The sequence below is a fragment of the Vicia villosa genome, linkage group LG2 (genome assembly GCF_029867415.1).
Source record: "Vicia villosa cultivar HV-30 ecotype Madison, WI linkage group LG2, Vvil1.0, whole genome shotgun sequence".
NCBI classification, from domain to species: Eukaryota; Viridiplantae; Streptophyta; class Magnoliopsida; order Fabales; family Fabaceae; genus Vicia; species Vicia villosa.
Window position 1 is genome coordinate 192,592,494 of NC_081181.1, and position 18,141 is coordinate 192,610,634.

General features: G+C 35.9%; 1 long non-coding RNA gene across 1 annotated transcript; it reads right to left on the reverse strand.

Annotated features, from left to right (window-relative positions):
- Positions 1-16,083: 16,083 nt before the first annotated feature.
- On the reverse strand, positions 16,084-16,639 carry LOC131647772 (uncharacterized). Its single transcript, XR_009297958.1, has 2 exons — positions 16,525-16,639; positions 16,084-16,296 (listed from the first exon to the last, which is right to left on the reverse strand). It is a non-coding gene; the product is annotated as an uncharacterized LOC131647772 (long non-coding RNA).
- Positions 16,640-18,141: the final 1,502 nt, after the last annotated feature.

Sequence of the window (18,141 nt, forward strand, 5' to 3'; positions counted from 1 at the left end):
AATGACTCCAAAATCATCATCTCCGACGAGTTGGAAGTGATAATGGAGAAGTTTGCTAAAGCGGATGACACAACAAAATGCACATAAAAGAACAATTGCGAAAGATCGCATTTCCGTAGACCACCGATTTGAAACCGCCATCTCAACCGGTTAAGACTAAAGGTGCACCGAAAAAGTCCAAAATTACACAAGATGACACATCAACAAAACGATCTCCTTCCTACTTTGAACATGTTGATGCATCGTTACCGGAAATTCATGAGACACCTAAGTCCAAGAGTAGTGGTAACAAAGGTGCCCGTATTTCGAAGCCACCTCGCACACCGCCGATAAAAAAATCACCCATTGTCTACATTGATGAGATGCCACTTTTTATGCACAAATATATCGATAACATCGTTGATGTTGGAGGAGACGGCAATTGTGGATATCGGGCCGTTGCGGGTTTGCTCGGTAAAGGGGAAAATAATCACACTTTAGTCCGACGGGAACTTCTTGCGGAGTTGACTTCGTATCGGGACATCTACGGCCGACTATACGAAATGTCCCCTGAGGCAGGATAAGGTTTGTTAGGCCATCAATGCTCCAATAAGTCTATAAATACACACTCTTCTTCATCCTCTCCACACCACAAAACACAAATGACACAAACCTACCCCCACCTAGCATTCGTCTACTTTGAAACCGGCTACCCGATGCCGTTCCAATTTCGCTTCTCGCGCGACACGCCGTTTGCGGAGTTGATACCGTCGCTCAACACGCTTTTGCACTATCCCGAGAATCGAAAGGTTGTCAAGCTCGAGTACCGCTCGCCATCGCTTAACGACGAGGGAGGCATTAAGTTCACACCTTTTGAGATCAAGAACGACGAAGATTTGGCAGTTATGTGGACAACGTTCGACCGATTTTCTTCGAAAGGCCCGATCGAGTTGGACGCGAAACTTCAAAGATCGGCGGACGATGTTATCAAAATGTTGACTCATCCCCACCTACCTGTGATCAACAATATGTAACTTTAATTATATGTAATATTATCGTTGTAATCTTCACCCGATTAAATAAAGCGAATTGTTGTTGTTTTTCATTTTCTTCTGTCCAGACATATTTTCGGAAGTTCATTTCCGAATTCCCCAAGGGGGGTGCGTTCGGAGATGAACTTCCGAAACACCACATTTTCTGAAAAAGTAACTTTATTTCGGAGATGCATCTCCGAAATCAATATTTTATATTAAAAAAAAACACGTTTTTGGAGATGCATTTCCGAAAACACCTTTTTTTACAAAAAAAGTACCTTTTCGGAAATGAACTTCCGAAACAAGGGGTAGTGTGGTAAATTCACCAGGGGTGGGCAAGAAGGTTGGGAGGTGGGTGAAGAAATTTTCTAATATAATGATAGAAATTCCCATGATTATATATTTTTGGAATTTTGTAGACATTTGCAAATATCTAAGAGAATATCCAAGTGTAAAAATTACTTAGAGTGTAGTCTTGAAACTTCAGAGATATTTAATTTGATGGTATATATGGGGATTGAGAAACAATTTTTAATACTTTGGATTGTGTGCTCATGTAATGAGAGTTTGAGAGATTGAGAAACACTTAGATAAAAATAAATTTTGTTTTAGGGAACTAGTGACACAATTTTTTTCAAACTCATTTGTAATCTCTTGTAATGATTTTAAGAAATTAGTGAATTAGAAAACTACTCGGATTCTTAGAGTAAATTGTTTTGATTAAACCTAATAAATAACTTCTTTATGTACTTGTCTTATATCTTCCTCTTCCTTATTGTGGATTTACTTACAATGTTTAAAAAATAAATTTTTGATTGAGACCATTTATTTTGTTGATTATTGATCTTTGTCTCATACATCAATATTCTTGATTTGATTAAAGCTATTGTTATATTTCACAATGAGAAGAACTTGGTGTGGTTAAACCTTTCAATTTCAAAACTAGTTGCTTCCATTTTGAATTAAAAGGCTTAAAAATTTATGAGTGAACATCAGAATGTTGAGAAGTTTTTTAGAGACAACAAATTTGGATTGTGAAAAGTGAAGATGTAAACAATATTAACTTATTAACTTAATAGAAGTGTGTATAAGCATTGATAGAATTATCGAGAGATTACACAATTGTAGGAAGATTTAAGCTTTGATTATCAAATTTTTAAGGATTTAGACATTCTTGGATTTTGTTGGTTGTTTGGTTCAAGAGGGATGTGATACTACATTTTGTAGCTTAGGAGAATACTAGTTAAGCCAGTATTGGTAGTACTACTGAAAAATTATCATGGATTTTCTATTAGAACTGAATTATACCCCATGTGAGGACGATTGATAGTTTAAATGAGATGATTATTTACCTCGGTTTTACAGTTGACTGAGGGGTATAATAATCATACTTTACAATATAAACACTCGTCAAACAGATTTTACCCTAATTCTTAATATTAAGAAGAAGCTCCAAAGAGAGGAAATATTTACCACAACTACAACATATCTCTGAGATGGATTGCAAGTACAGAAAATAAATATTCTCATGGTGCGAACATATCACTTATCAGAAGTTGGATAAGTTATGGAGTTTTTTTTGCATATGCAACATAAAGGTATACAACAAAACTTTTTTTTAATAGGCAATTGATTAATGGAAAAAGAAATCGCACTAGGGGTGCAACCCTTACACCAAGTTACAAAACTTGGATTCCACCAAAGATCTCTATCATCTTGCATGAGACATTGTTAGAATCCCAATTGTGTATAGTTTGTATATAAGTTTTGTGGTATTTCTGAAACTCTTGTGCCAAATTTGATCACCTTTTGATATAATAGTATGTAAATAAATAACTTTGTGTTTATTTTCTAAAGTTAGTTAATTTATTAACTCTTGTAATGTTTTCTTTAGGTTTCAATAATTTTTGGGCAAGATGAAATGAAAAGAATAGTCAAAACAAGCTTGCAATGAGGTTGGAAAGCCAAAAGAGGAATTTTTGTGCAAGAAGGTCCGCTCAGCGGAGTTGAAGCGGACCCAGGCAGAGATTTCCCACAAGAAAGTTCGCTCAACGGAGTTGAAGCGGACATGGGCAGGGACAAGTGAAAAATTACCTCCGCTCAGCGGACCTGCTCCGCTCAGCGGACCTTGAAGACAAATCAGATATTTTTACTGCTCCGCTCAGCGGACCTGCTCCGCTCAGCGGACCTACCTTTTCAACTTTTGTTCTTAGCCACATAAAATTGATGAAAAAAGGTGGTTAGCTTAGATCTTATCATAACACACACTTGGAAGAAAAGTTAGGGCAAGAGAAGAAGAGAAAACCATTTTTCTTAAGAGAAAATCAAGATTTCCAAACATCTTTCTTTGATCTTCTTGAGTTTGATGTCACTAAATCTTGGTTTGTTGCTTGTTGTTGAAGCTTCCATGAATATGGAGGGCTAAGTTTCATCTTGTGTCAAGATTAGAGGTAGTTAGTTTGTAAATATGTATTTTCTTTGATCTATTATGTATGAACTTGGTTAATGATTAATACATGGTGAATATCTTGTTATCTATGTTTCATTTGTTGTTTTGGATCATTATTGAGAGATATGTTTCAAAGCTAGACCTAAAAGATATTCATCTATCAATAAACAAACTCTAGAGATAGATTTGTGAGTTGATAATAACAAGTATCAAGCTTTTAAGATTATCATGTTGATTGTCGGCATGAGAGATCATCTGACGGTGAATATGATAATAATCACAATATTGCTTTAGAGATAAACGGTATCGAGAGGATATGTGATTGTATTAATCATGAATAGGTTCATATATATAATCATTAGAGTACATATGAAGCAAACTAATGAACACTAATCTTGACACAGTTTTACCAAACTGTTTTTAAATCCTAAGTTATTGTCTTTAATTTCTTTTCATGTTATTTATCTTTCATGACACTAAAAACATCCAAAATCTTAACTCAAAATACACTAAGCTATAGAACGGCGATAATATCGCATCAATCCCTGAGGAGACGATACTAAAAATACTTATCCTATACTTTCTAACAAAATGGCGCCGTTGCCGGGGATTGGCGTTAAGATATTATAAGCATAGCAATAGTTTTTGTGTGTTTTGAGTATAAGTATTATTATTATTGCCTAGTCTTTGCTCACTTTTTGGGTAGGGTTTCAGCTCTGGTTTATGCGTGGGAGTGTACCAGCAGATCAGCTTCTTTTTGATCCAGAAATTGAAAGAACCGCAAGGAGATTGAACAGTAAAACCAGAAGAAGAAGGAAACTAGCCAAAGAACGAAGATTAGCCCAAGAAGCTACTACTTCATCAGCACCACAAGTTATAGAAGAAGAGATGGCAGGGCATTGAGAACAAGATCCACCACCACCAGCACCACCGCCGCCAAGAGCACCATGTGCTAACAGTCCAAGAAGAGCATCCCAGTTTGCACGAAATGACAACAATGCAAGAAATTCTGAAATGAAGACTGACATTCTTCAGCTACTTTATGCTAGTCCCTTTGCAGGTCTTGATCATGAGGACCCATATACACACTTGACAAAGTTTTATGAAATTGCTGGAACAGTAGGAGCCCCTGAAAGAGAGGAAGAGCAGGTGTTTAAGAGATTATTCCCTCACTCCTTAATTGGCAAAGCAAAGGATTGGTATCTAGACCAACCCACTCAAACCATGACAAATTGGACTGAGTTAGAAGAAAAGTTTCTTGATAGGTTCTTCCCTCAGTCACGGTTACTTGAAGCAAAAACAGCAATTTCAGTGTTCTCTCAAGGTGTGAATGAAACTCTCAATGAGGCATGGGAAAGGTATAAGTCAATATTGAGAAAGTGTCCTAGTCATGGATTTGATGAACTTACTCAGATTCACATTTTTCGTCATGGCTTACAACCACAACCTAAACTTCTGTTAGATGCTACTGCTGGAGGTTCCTTGATGGCTAAGACAGCAGAGGAGGCAATAGAGATAATTGAGAAAATGGCCAGAAATGATTATCAGGTGCAACATAACTGAGGAGTTGTTTAAAAGAAACCGGGGCTTATTGAATTAGGAACCAATGATGCTATTCTTGCTCAGAATAAGCTTCTTTCTCAACAAGTGGAGGAGCTTACAAAACAAATGGCAAGGTTACCTCAACAACTCAAAGAGCTACAAGATCCTAACAAGAACAAACAAGTTGCTTCGTGTGAGCTTTGTAGTGGAGACCATCCTACCGGATATTGTCCACCGGTGAATGAAGTGAATTATATGGCGAATCAAAATCAAGGAGGCTATCAACAAAGACAATCTCCTTACCAAAATCAAGGTGGATACCAACAAAGGCCTAATGCACCACAATATGGCCAAGGGTGGAGACAAGATAATTATCAACAAAGACAAAATCCTTATCAACAACAACCACCTTCTCAAGACAAGCCTTCAAAGTTGGAGGAGACTCTAAATCAATTCATGCAAGCATCAATGGCGAATCAAAAGAGTAATGAAGCGGCAATAAAGAATCTAGAGACTCAAGTCGGCCAACTTGCGAAACAACTAGCCGAGAAGCAAACTGGACCATCATTCACGGCAAACACTCAAACCAATCCTAAGGAGCATTGCAAAGCGGTTGTAACTAGGAGTGGGAGGGTGCTTGAAAGTGAAGTGGAGAAGGAGGTTGAGGAGGAGGAAGTTAGGATAGAAAAGGAGAAAGAGGTAGAAAGTGAAGTAGAACCAAAGAAAAATGAGGGAGTTTTAGTTGAAAATGAGAGTGAAGAAAAAAGTGAGGAAGAAAAAGAAAAAAATAGAGAGAAAAAGAGAAAGATTCAAGAGGGAAAGAAGAAAGTTATGAGTCCTCCCGTTCGGAATCTACCTTATCCTCATGCTCCCTCAAAGAAAGATAATGAGAGGCAATATGCGCGTTTTCTGGACATATTTCGGCAGTTGCAAATTAATATTCCTTTTGGCGAAGCTTTAGAGCAAATGCCAAAATATGCCAAGTTTATGAAGGACATCCTCACAAAGAAAAGAAGTTACACTGAGCCTGAAACGGTTGTCTTAGATGCTAAATGTAATGCAATCATTCAAAGTACTTTACCAAGAAAGGAAAGAGATCCGGGAAGAGTGACTTTGCCGGTTACTATTGGTGACATTCATATTGGAAGAGGCTTGGTTGACACGGGTTCAAGTATCAATTTGATTCCTTTATCCATGGTCAAGAGGTTAGGCATTGTTGATATGAAAAATACAAGAATGACACTTCAATTAGCCGATAAGTCTACAACTATGCCTTTTGGGATAGCGGAAGATTTGCTTGTGAAAGTTGACAAGTTCTTCTTTCCAGTTGATTTTGTTGTTATTGATATGGAGGAAGATGTTGATACCCCATTGATACTAGGAAGACCTTTTATGAAGACGGCAAGGATGATGATAGACATTGATGATGGTTTGATGAAATTGAGGTTCCAAGATGAGGAAGTGTGTTTTGATCTCTCAAAAGCAATGAAATATCCAAATGATACAAGTGATTGTTTTAGAATTGATGCTATGGAGGAAGTTATCATGCAAGTTGAAAGTCGAGCTCATGTGTTTAATCCTCTTGAGAAAACATTAACTAAAGCTCTTGATGTTCTCAACGAAGAAGAAGAAAAAGAGATTGAAGAGTGTTTGCGAGATCTTGATGTTTTTGAAGAGATAAGTCCTTTTGAAGCAAATATGGAGGAGTTGAAAGATGAGCCAAAGGTGGAGGAAACTAAGTTAGAATTGAAGATGTTACCACCTCATTTGAAATATGTTTTTCTTGAAGAAGGTGGTAAGAAGCCGGTGATCATTAGTGGTTCATTGTCTAACAAGGAGGAAGAGAAATTAATTCATGTGTTGAAAGCTAACAAGGAGGCAATAGGATGGGTTCTTTCCGATTTAAAAGGGATTAGTCCGGCCTATTGTATGCATAAAATTATGATGGAGGAGGATTTTAAACCGGTAGCTCAACCTCAACGCCGGTTGAATCCTACAATGAAAGAAGTTGTAAGAAAGGAAGTGGTGAAACTATTGGAAGCCGGAATGATTTATCCTATTTCCGATAGTGCATGGGTGAGTCCAGTTCAAGTGGTACCAAAGAAAGGAGGAATGACCGTGATCACAAATGAAAAGAATGAGTTGATTCCGACAAGGACCGTGACGGGTTGGAGGATGTGTATTGATTACCGAAAGCTTAACCAAGCTACTAGGAAAGATCACTTCCCTTTACCTTTTATGGACCAAATGTTGGAAAGATTATCGGGTCAAGAGTTCTATTGTTTCTTGGACGGCTACTCCGGGTACAACCAAATTTCGGTCAATCCGGAAGATCAAGAGAAAACGGTGTTCACTTGTCCCTTTGGAATTTTTGCTTATAGGCGAATGCCGTTTGGATTGTGTAATGCACCGGCCACTTTCCAAAGATGTATGCAAGCTATCTTCTCGGACTTCATAGAAAAGACAATGGAAGTTTTCATGGATGACTTCTCTGTTTTTGGAGCTTCATTTGATCTTTGTTTGAAGAATTTGGATGCCGTGTTGAAAAGATGTGTTGAAACCAACTTGGTCCTTAATTGGGAAAAATGCAATTTCATGGTTACCGAAGGCATAGTTCTTGGTCACAAAGTTTCTTCCAAAGGAATTGAAGTCGACCGAGCAAAAGTGGAGGTTATTGAAAAGTTGCCACCGCCAACAAATGTCAAAGGAATTCGAAGCTTCTTAGGCCATGCGGGATTCTATAGAAGGTTTATCAAGGACTTCTCAAAGATTGCAAAGCCTTTGAGCAACTTGCTCAACAAAGATAAGTCTTTTGTTTTTGATAATGCATGTCTTTTAGCTTTCAATGAATTGAAACAAAGATTGACTACCGCACCCATAATCATAGCGCCCGATTGGAAACTTGATTTTGAACTAATGTGTGACGCTAGTGATTATGCGGTAGGAGCGCTGTTGGGTCAAAGAAAAGGAAAATTTTTTCATGCTATACACTATGCTAGTAAGGTTCTTAATGAAAATTAACTATGCAACAACCGAAAAAGAGCTACTAGCTATTGTATATGCATTAGAAAAATTTAGGTCCTACTTAATTGGTTCGAAAGTTGTTGTTTACACTGACCATGCAGCGATAAAGTATTTGCTTACCAAGCCGGATTCAAAGCAAAGGCTAATCAGGTGGATATTGTTGCTACAAGAATTCCACTTAGAGATTAGAGACAAGAAAGGAGCGAAAAACTTGGTGGCGGATCATTTGTCAAGGTTGGTAAATGAGGAGGTAACAAACAAAGAAGAAGAGGTTTTTGAATCATTCCCTGATGAAAAGTTGTTCATGGTGGAAGAAAGGCCGTGGTTTGCTGACATGGCTAATCACAAGGCATCGGGATGGATACCGGAAGATTGGAGTAAAAGTGCAACAAAGAAGTTCCTTCATGATGCCAAATTTTATGTGTGGGATGATCCATACTTGTTCAAAATTGGTGTGGATGGTGTGTTAAGAAGATGTGTGACAAGGGAAGAAGCAATGAGAATTTTGTGGCATTGTCATAACTCACCTTATGGTGGGCACTATGGTGGACAAAGAACGGCGGCAAAAGTTCTCCAATCCGGGTTCTATTGGCCGACGTTATTCAAAGATGCCTACTTGCATGCACAAAGTTGTGACAATTTTCAAAGAAGTGGTGGAGTGAGCAAAAGGAATGAAATGCCATTGACAAATATGTTAGAAGTGGAAGTATTTGATTGTTGGGGAATAGACTTTGTAGGACCATTTCCTTCATTTTTTGGTTGTGAGTATATATTGGTTGCGGTTGATTATGTTTCAAAATGGGTGGAAGCAATAGCGTGTCCAAAGGCGGATGGAAAGACTGTAATCAAGTTCTTGAAGAAAAACATTTTCACAAGGTTTGGAACACCAAGGATTCTCATTAGTGATGGTGGCTTACATTTTTGCAACACGCAACTTGAAAAAGTCTTACAACAATATGGTGTGAAGCACAAAGTAACAACGGCCTATCATCCGCAAGCTAATGGTCAAGCCGAAGTTTCCAACCGAGAAATTAAAAGAATCTTGGAAAAAACTGTTTCTTCATCAAGAAAGGATTGGTCACACAAGTTGGATGATGCTTTATGGGCTTACCGTACGGCATACAAGGCACCGATTGGTTTTACTCCGTTTCAAATGGTTTACGGGAAGAGTTGTCATTTACCTGTAGAATTGGAGCATAAGGCATTTTGGGCCTTGAAGTTGCTTAATTTTGATCCTAAGGCAAGTGGTGAAATGAGAAGATTGCAATTGCTTGAGATGGAAGAATTGCGATTACAAGCCTATGAATCCAACAAAATCTACAAGGAGAAAGTGAAGGGGTATCATGATAAAAAGATTGTGGAGAAGGAGTTCAATGAAGGCCAAATGGTTCTATTGTTCAATTCAAGGTTGAAGTTGTTTCCGGGCAAGTTGAAATCCAAATGGTCGGGTCCGTTCCGAATTAAGGAAGTAAAAGACTATGGAGCGGTTGTGCTTGAAAATCCGACAACAAATGAAAGTTGGACTGTGAATGGTCAAAGACTCAAGTTGTATCTTGGTGGTGAAGTCGATCGAAATTCGGAATCCGTTCCGATTTTTGATCCGTAAAGCCGCCTCGGACCGTCGAGCTAACCGACGTTAAACAAAGCGCTAGTTGGGAGGCACCCCAACATTGTAAGTATTCTCTGTTTTATGTGTTGTGGGACATTTGAAAAGTCGGTGGAGAAAGAATCGAGTGGAACAGACTGCTGAAAAACCAGAAAATTGCAGTTTTCTGTCATTCGCTCAGCGGACCCCCCTCCGCTGAGCGGACCTGCTAAAAACCAGAAAAAAATAACAGGGTCCAATGGACCAAACCGGTCCAAAGGCCCAATTAAAGCAGAATTTGTGGCTGAGCGGATTCAGAACCCTAACTCACCACATTTGTGCCTCTCACTTGTTTCCTTCTCCTTCTCCACCATTTTCAAACCTTCCAAGTTCCAATTTTTTATTTGTTCAAAGTTGCTGCACTTTTGTTCTTGTCCATTTTCAGCAAGGTATGTTTCTAATGTTGTTCATAATTTTTCAATGATGTCATTGTAGGGTTATGCAAATATTTTTTTCCTTTTTAGATTTGAAGTTAGGTTTAGTAATATCTAGTGTTTAGGTTTGATTTTATTAAGAAATCTTGTTTATATTTTAGGTTTAGTTTAGATTAGATTTTAGATTTTAGGGTTTTATCACTTGCATGCTGTGATTCTCTATTTCCTTACATGTTTTCGTGCTTAAAAGTGTTGTGGAATGGGGTTTGAAACCCCATGGATGTTCCTGGTGCAGACCTGTGTCTGCAGAATTTTTGAATTTCTGCGCAGGTCCGCTGAGCGGACCCTGCTGAGTGCAGAATCTCAGTTCTGTTATCTGTGTTTGATGCAATGGTTTAGGGCCTGGTTTAACACTACCAATGGACATGTAGTATTCTATAAATGTTGCTTTTGACGATGATTGTTCGATGTTGTGTTGTTTTTTTTGTAGATGTCGTCAAGAAGTGATCGGGGAAAGCGAGTTAGGCAATTGACCGGTTCAAGTTCTGGTGCTGCTCCGCAACCACCCTTCGATTCACATAGGTTTCTAGGTTCAGAGCAGCAGGCAAGGTTTGAGAAGTTGGTTGGTAGAAAGATTTGGCCTGAAAAGGTGTTTGACCTCCCACAAAGCGGTAACTTTTATCAGTTTCTGGAAAACATTGTGGAACGCAAGTGGGAAGCTTTGATCTCTCCTGACTCTCAAATCAATGCAGACATCGTACGTGAGTTCTATGCTAATGCGATTCCGATTGAGGGAAGGGTGTACACTTACACCTCCTATGGGAGAGGTAGGGGAATTTCTTTTTCAAGGGATGCAATTAACACTTTTTTGGGAAGACCTTCTCATCGTGCTGCAGGTGACAAGTGTGAGTATGCAAGGAAAAAGGCTGCAAAAACTTGGAATATGCAGGAGATTGCTGATTTGTTGTCTTTTGAGCACCGAGGGTTCACTCTTAACCCTTCCGGTTATATTCAGAAGATGGACAAGAAGAATATGACTCAAATGGCGCAGCTGTACACAGTCTTCCTCCTAAACAATGTCATGCCGAGAAGCCACACTTCTGACCTGACCATTGATATGTCTTGTCTTTTGTTTTGGATTATGACAGGTGGAGAGGTGGATGTGGCTCAAATCATTTCTGAGGAGATGAGGATCGTGGCTTCAAGTGGTACCAAGTCAGGGACAAAGCCTTCTGCTCAGCTTGGTTTTCCAAGTTTGATTATGGGACTATGCAGGAAAGCAGGTGTGGAGTTTCCTAATGTGGCAAGTATGAAATCCACTAGTGTTGTGGACACCGGCTATGTGCACAGGCATTGCTCTCCTAAGCTAGGTGTCCAGCAGCATCCTCAGCCACAGAACATGGCTCCTCCTGCTGGTGGTAGGTATAATGAGGAATTAGCTTGCAGGTACAATTGGGCGTATTTTGATGCCAACATAAGATCACAAGCTATGATTCATGATTCTCTCTGCAAGCTCTATCGCCACCAAGTCAATCCGGCGGATGTTCCCTCTTTTCCTACTAATGAGGAGTATGAGGCTCATTGTGCATGGCCTGCGGAGAGGCCATTTTTCAGAGAGGGGGATGGTGAAGAGGAAGAAGAGGAAGGAGATGGCTTGGAGCAGGATGATGAGGAGGATTGAGGATATCCAGTGTCGATTTTTATTGTTGTTTATTTAGTTTATGTTTAGTTCTATAATACTTTGATTTTACTTTCTGTTGTTGAACTAGTAGCATGTGTTTCTATTGCTTTTGCTTTTGTTAGTAACTACTTTTGTGCCATCCGTATGAGGATGAGGTTTGATGTACTTTGGTGGCCGTGGGTGCCACCCGAACATATTTTGTAGGCAACTTATGCCTTTGTTGATTAAGTATTTTGTTTAAGTAATATGTGCTTGTGTGGGCAATTTATGCCCTTGTTGTTATAATATTGTGTTTTAGTAGTAGAATAGTGTACATATATTATATGTTAAGGTGTATATAATTTTTTGTGTTTGTCTTGGAATAGAAGTGATGCTCTAAAGAAGAAAAAGTGATAAGGTGTGTCAACATCAAAAATTTGGATGGTGATGATGATATTCTTGATGATGTTCATACCAAGGTAAGTATTTTGTTGCTTTGTAGATTATAAGGTGACTATGATCTAAGGGCTTTACACAAAGTTTTTATCACATTGCATTCTAGAAATTTTGTTTGTGTTTGAATCAAAATTAGGACAAAACTAGATAAGTGAGTGGACTTCCATTGTGTACAAAAATAAGAGTGTTCTAGTGATTGATGTTAACTCAAATGATTCATGTTTAATCTTGCTTTGTATGAGACATTAGAGCTTATAAGGGATCGAGGCAAATTTTTTGAGTAGTATGAGAAAAACCACCCTAATCAAGGCTACCCGCCCGTGAGTGTGTGATCTTTTGTAACCAATTTTGAGCCTAAATTTTTGTTTTGTCAAGTGACTCAAAGGAAAACACAATGAATTTTGATAAAGAAAAGTGATTCACTTGACAATTTCTTTGGCAAACACTTAACCCAATAGTACTTGAACCTTGAATGGAAAGCATTGATGTCTTTATAGATGGAAATGTTTAAAGTTGGGGAGAGATGTTTCTTAAAGAGAAAGAAAAGAAAGAAAATGGTGGTGCAATGCATTCTTTGGAAAAGGAAAATCAATGAAAAGAATTGAGAAAGAATGAGCATATGATAAAGAGAAAAAGAAAAATTCAAATGATCTATGGAAAAGAATGCATTGTATGGTGAAAAAAAAACAAAAGGGTAAAATATTATTAGTGTTGTACATAAATAATGCTTTCCATGATCATTCACCCTTTTTGTTTCAATGGCCGTGTACATATAATATCACTTGTTTGGAACCCAGGCCAAGTTACAACCAAATGAAGTCCTCAGTGATCTTTGTCTCTATTGTCTCGTGTGCATAGTATAGATGAATATATGAATTGTTTTGGATGTGCATCATTACTAGTGAGTGTGATTTGTCCCTTATGCTATCATGGCAATTGTCCTTCAATTATTTTGTGAAGTGAAACATAGGTGATTCATTCATGAACATTATATTTTTAATGCAATTGTGTTGAAATGTTTGTGTTTAGGAAATGTTTCATAGTCATGTTAGAATCTTGTACAAGCAAGGAAGACTTATCTTGTAGGTATGTAACTCAAGTTTGAACCATTCAATTGATGTTACTAACCTTGTGTGATGTGTTGATATTTGCTTCTGAGCTAGCTTTGTTCGAGGACAAACAAAGATCAAAGTTGGGGAGAGTTGTTAGAATCCCAATTGTGTATAGTTTGTATATAAGTTTTGTGGTATTTCTGAAACTCTTGTGCCAAATTTGATCACCTTTTGATATAATAGTATGTAAATAAATAACTTTGTGTTTATTTTCTAAAGTTAGTTAATTTATTAACTCTTGTAATGTTTTCTTTAGGTTTCAACAATTTTTGGGCAAGATGGAATGAAAAGAATAGTCAAAACAAGCTTGCAATGAGGTTGGAAAGCCAAAAGAGGAATTTTTGTGCAAGAAGGTCCGCTCAGCGGAGTTGAAGCGGACCCAGGCAGAGATTTCCCACAAGAAAGTTCGCTCAGCGGAGTTGAAGCGGACATGGGCAGGGACAAGTGAAAAATTACCTCCGCTCAGCGGACCTTGAAGACAAATCAGATATTTTTACTGCTCCGCTGAGCGGACCTGCTCCGCTCAGCGGACCTACCTTTTCGACTTTTGTTCTTAGCCACATAAAATTGATGAAAAAAGGTGGTTAGCTTAGATCTTATCATAACACACACTTGGAAGAAAAGTTAGGGCAAGAGAAGAAGAGAAAACCATTTTTCTTAAGAGAAAATCAAGATTTCCAAACATCTTTCTTTGATCTTCTTGAGTTTGATGTCACTAAATCTTGGTTTGTTGCTTGTTGTTGAAGCTTCCATGAATATGGAGGGCTAAGTTTCATCTTGTGTCAAGATTAGAGGTAGTTAGTTTGTAAATATGTACTTTCTTTGATCTATTATGTATGAACTTGGTTAATGATTAATACATGGTGAATATCTTGTTATTTATGTTTCATTTGTTGTTTTGGATCATTATTGAGAGATATGTTTCAAAGCTAGACCTAAAAGATATTCATCTATCAATAAACAAACTCTAGAGATAGATTTGTGAGTTGATAATCACAAGTATCAAGCTTTTAAGATTATCATGTTGATTGTCGGCATGAGAGATCATCTGACGGTGAATATGATAATAATCACGATATTGCTTTAGAGATAAATGGTATCGAGAGGATATGTGATTGTATTAATCATGAATAGGTTCATATATATAATCATTAGAGTACATATGAAGCAAACTAATGAACACTAATCTTGACACAGTTTTACCAAACCGTTTTTAAATCCTAAGTTATTGTCTTTAATTTGTTTTCATGCTATTTATCTTTCATGACACTAAAAACATCCAAAATCTTAACTCAAAATACACTAAGCTGTAGAACGGCAATAATATCGCATCAATCCCTAAGGAGACGATACTAAAAATACTTATCCTATACTTTCTAACAGACATCTAGAATTTAAATCTTTATACCATCGAAGATTTATTGTATACAATGTATTTTTTATATTATGTCAAGACAATGTTACAAAAAAAACGCATTCAACTTGGTGGTTTTTCATTCCCGAGGTGATGTTTAAGCGTTTTATTTTCTATATATTTTTCACCAGCCTTAATAAATATTTTTCGTCCATTTAATGTTCATCAAGGTTCAAGACGCTCCCTTAGTGATCCACGTGAAACCTAAGGGATGTCCATTATATAACCATGTTGAATATTGAAATTTAACCTAGACGAAAGATATGAAGCGCTTGAAACCTATGGACGCTTTGAAAAGTTCTCTTTGATGGATTGCAAGAGAAGAAAGTTTTCTGAGTTCAAGGTTTTTCTTAAATATTTATTCCAACCGAAAATGATTTGATATTTGATATTAATTATCTTACCATTTTTTCCATCAGAAACTAAAGATTTTCCCTAATATTCAATAGTTAGAAGATCTAAAGTCTAAATCTCGAGGAAATTTGATTTCTATCTAGACACTAGAGAATTTGATTTTTATCTTGTACTCTATGGAATTTTACTTTTATTTTAATTTTAATATTCAGTGTAAACAATGTAATATTGAGTAAATAACATAATATTTTGGGTAAACAATTTAATATTCTAGGCAATCAATGTAACAAATTTTAAAAAACTAAAAAAATTATAATAACCATATCCCTCGGTTTTTTATTAAACCGATATAAAAGATACGCTAGTTTTGCAAATATTAAAAGTGCAACTTCTTGGGTTCGAACCCATAGGCTTATAACTATACTCCTCGGTTTTCGTATCACCGAGGTGTTAAGTGAAAACTTTTCATGATGCCTTTCGTTATCTTGATGCCTTAGCCGAGGTAAAAAGCATTTCGTGTCTGAGGTTAAAAGTGTTATTTGTTATAGTGATGACTGCTGGGATTCCAACGTGAAAGTAGGGATGAGCAGCTCATGCTCATTGTCATGGACCAACTGCCTCGCAATTTCTAGATCATGGATGAACTTGTCTGTTTCGAAGGACAAGACGGTTTCGCTAGTCACGCGAAACGTGGGGTGCAGTTGGTGACATGTTATCGGGTGAGGAGCACGTGGGGAATGTGTTCTCCACCGGCCCTAACGAATTGGGCCAGCACTTTAGGTCGTCTTCGACATGGATATGGATTGGGCTGTGCTCAACGGTGGGTCAGCCACAGGCCCAATCCACAACATTAAGATTTATAATTTTTGAGTCTAAACATAATTTTTAATTAGAACTTACTTTAACTCACTTTTAATTTGAATCAATTTTCACTTTTAATTTGAATCAATTTTTTTCCCCGCGGAATACATGATAATATTTGAATCTACCCCTATTGCGTATAAATCAACTCGTCTACAATTCACTAACCACGACCATCATTCAAATAATTAATCTTAATTAAAATTTGCGAACATCAAAACTGCATGTACTATACTATAGGTTTGGCTGCAATCCATTGTCATCATTCTGAAACTTAATTTTTGTTGTTGTTTGTCAAACCCGTCGTCTCCTCCTTTGTTCCATTAATTTTATTAATTTGTCCACCACCCCCTTTGCTGAGGTCTGACTTTCTTGATCCACCACGAGTTGTTCTACATCCAAACAAACAACATTTAGTTTAGTAGTTATGTTTTCCAGAGTTTAAATTCTGAAACATCGACTTTTATGCTATAATTTCATGCAATTTATGGAGCTATAACTATACATATTCAACAAGATATTTTTTAATGGAAAAAATATATAGAAAAGAAAACCAAATGAAATTCAAGCATACTGGATCAAATAAATGATAAAAGTAAACAGAAGAAGTGATTAGTTACTTGAAGGAGGATCTAGTTAGGCTTAACATGAAATTCTGCACTTGAACTGGTCTTGTTTGTGTAAGATTTCCCAATACACGAAACATGATTGATGAGATAGTTAGTGAGTTTGAATATTTGCTGTATAATGAATAAGAAAGAAAGTGATATTTAAAGAGCATAGGCGAGGTTTAATGTTGACTTAATAATGCTGGTTGTTAATCAATTATTATTATTATTTTTTATGAGTAAACTTCAAATGACATTATTCATTCATTTAAATTAATAATCAAAAACATGTTTGTGTAGTTATCTTATTTTTATGTCACAGTTTAATTTAACCATGATTTGAATAGTTCAACACGATCATGTTCACATTATAACTCCTCACCTTGACTAAAAAATATAGTAATGATTTTAGACTTGTTATTTTATAATCAAAGATGAACAATTAGTTGTAATTTTTGACTTCAGAAAGTCCTGGACTTAAGTCATAAAGATCCAAAAAAGTCGATTATATTATATATAAACGATGATCAACTACATGTGGGAAATTAACAATGTGAACTTGCGTGTTTGTAACTACAGTCAAAACTCTAATAAAATTCCAAATCTTAGTTCCCATGTATAAAATAATATTATGAAGGAAGACTTGACTAATTGAGTTGGACCATTCAAGCTATACAGTCAAATAATGGAAAATGTATATTAAATTGGGTTTATTTTGAATACTACTAATTATATAGTTTACTTTGAAAACTAGTAATAACTAGCGGATATCCGTGCGTTCGCACGGGTACCGGTATGGTACGCTTATTTGTTTTAAATAATTTATTTTGTAGCAAAAATGAAATAAAATAGTTAAATAAAAATTATATGAAAAAATAAATATGAAAATATGAAAGAAGATTGATACACGCATTTGTTTCTAAAATATAATACAAATAAAATGAATTTTTTTAAAAGAGATAATAAATTGGTGTCTATAATTCTATCAATATATAAAAATATTTGAATTATATATATATATATATATATATATATATATATATATATATATATATATATATATATATATATATATAATATTTGTTTTATAATTATTGTAAAATATATATAAACCAATAGTAAAGTTGTTTTATTATTATTCAATATTTTTATCAGTAACTTTATATTCCCGTTATTATTCAATATTTTAATCAATAATGTTACGTTTCTGTTATTATTAAATATTTTGATTAGTAACTTCATGGTCCCGTTAATATTCAATATTTTAATAAGTAATTTAATATTTTTGTTAATATTAAATATTATGATCAATAACTTTATTTTCCCGTTAATATTCAATATTTTAATTATTAACTTCATATTCTCGTTAATATTCAATAGTTCGAGCAATAATTTCATGTTCCCGTTTATATAATATTTTTTCACTAACTTTATATGAAACAATTGTACGGGTACCGTTGTATTACACACAATTTTAAAAAATATTATATCTTAAATTAAAAAAAAATATCAAAACAAAGCTATTAGTAAAATAAATAATTAAAAAATAATACATTTTTCTCCTTTTGGATTCATAAATTATTTTAAATATATTTACTTTTATTTTTTTATTTGTTAAAATAAAAAATA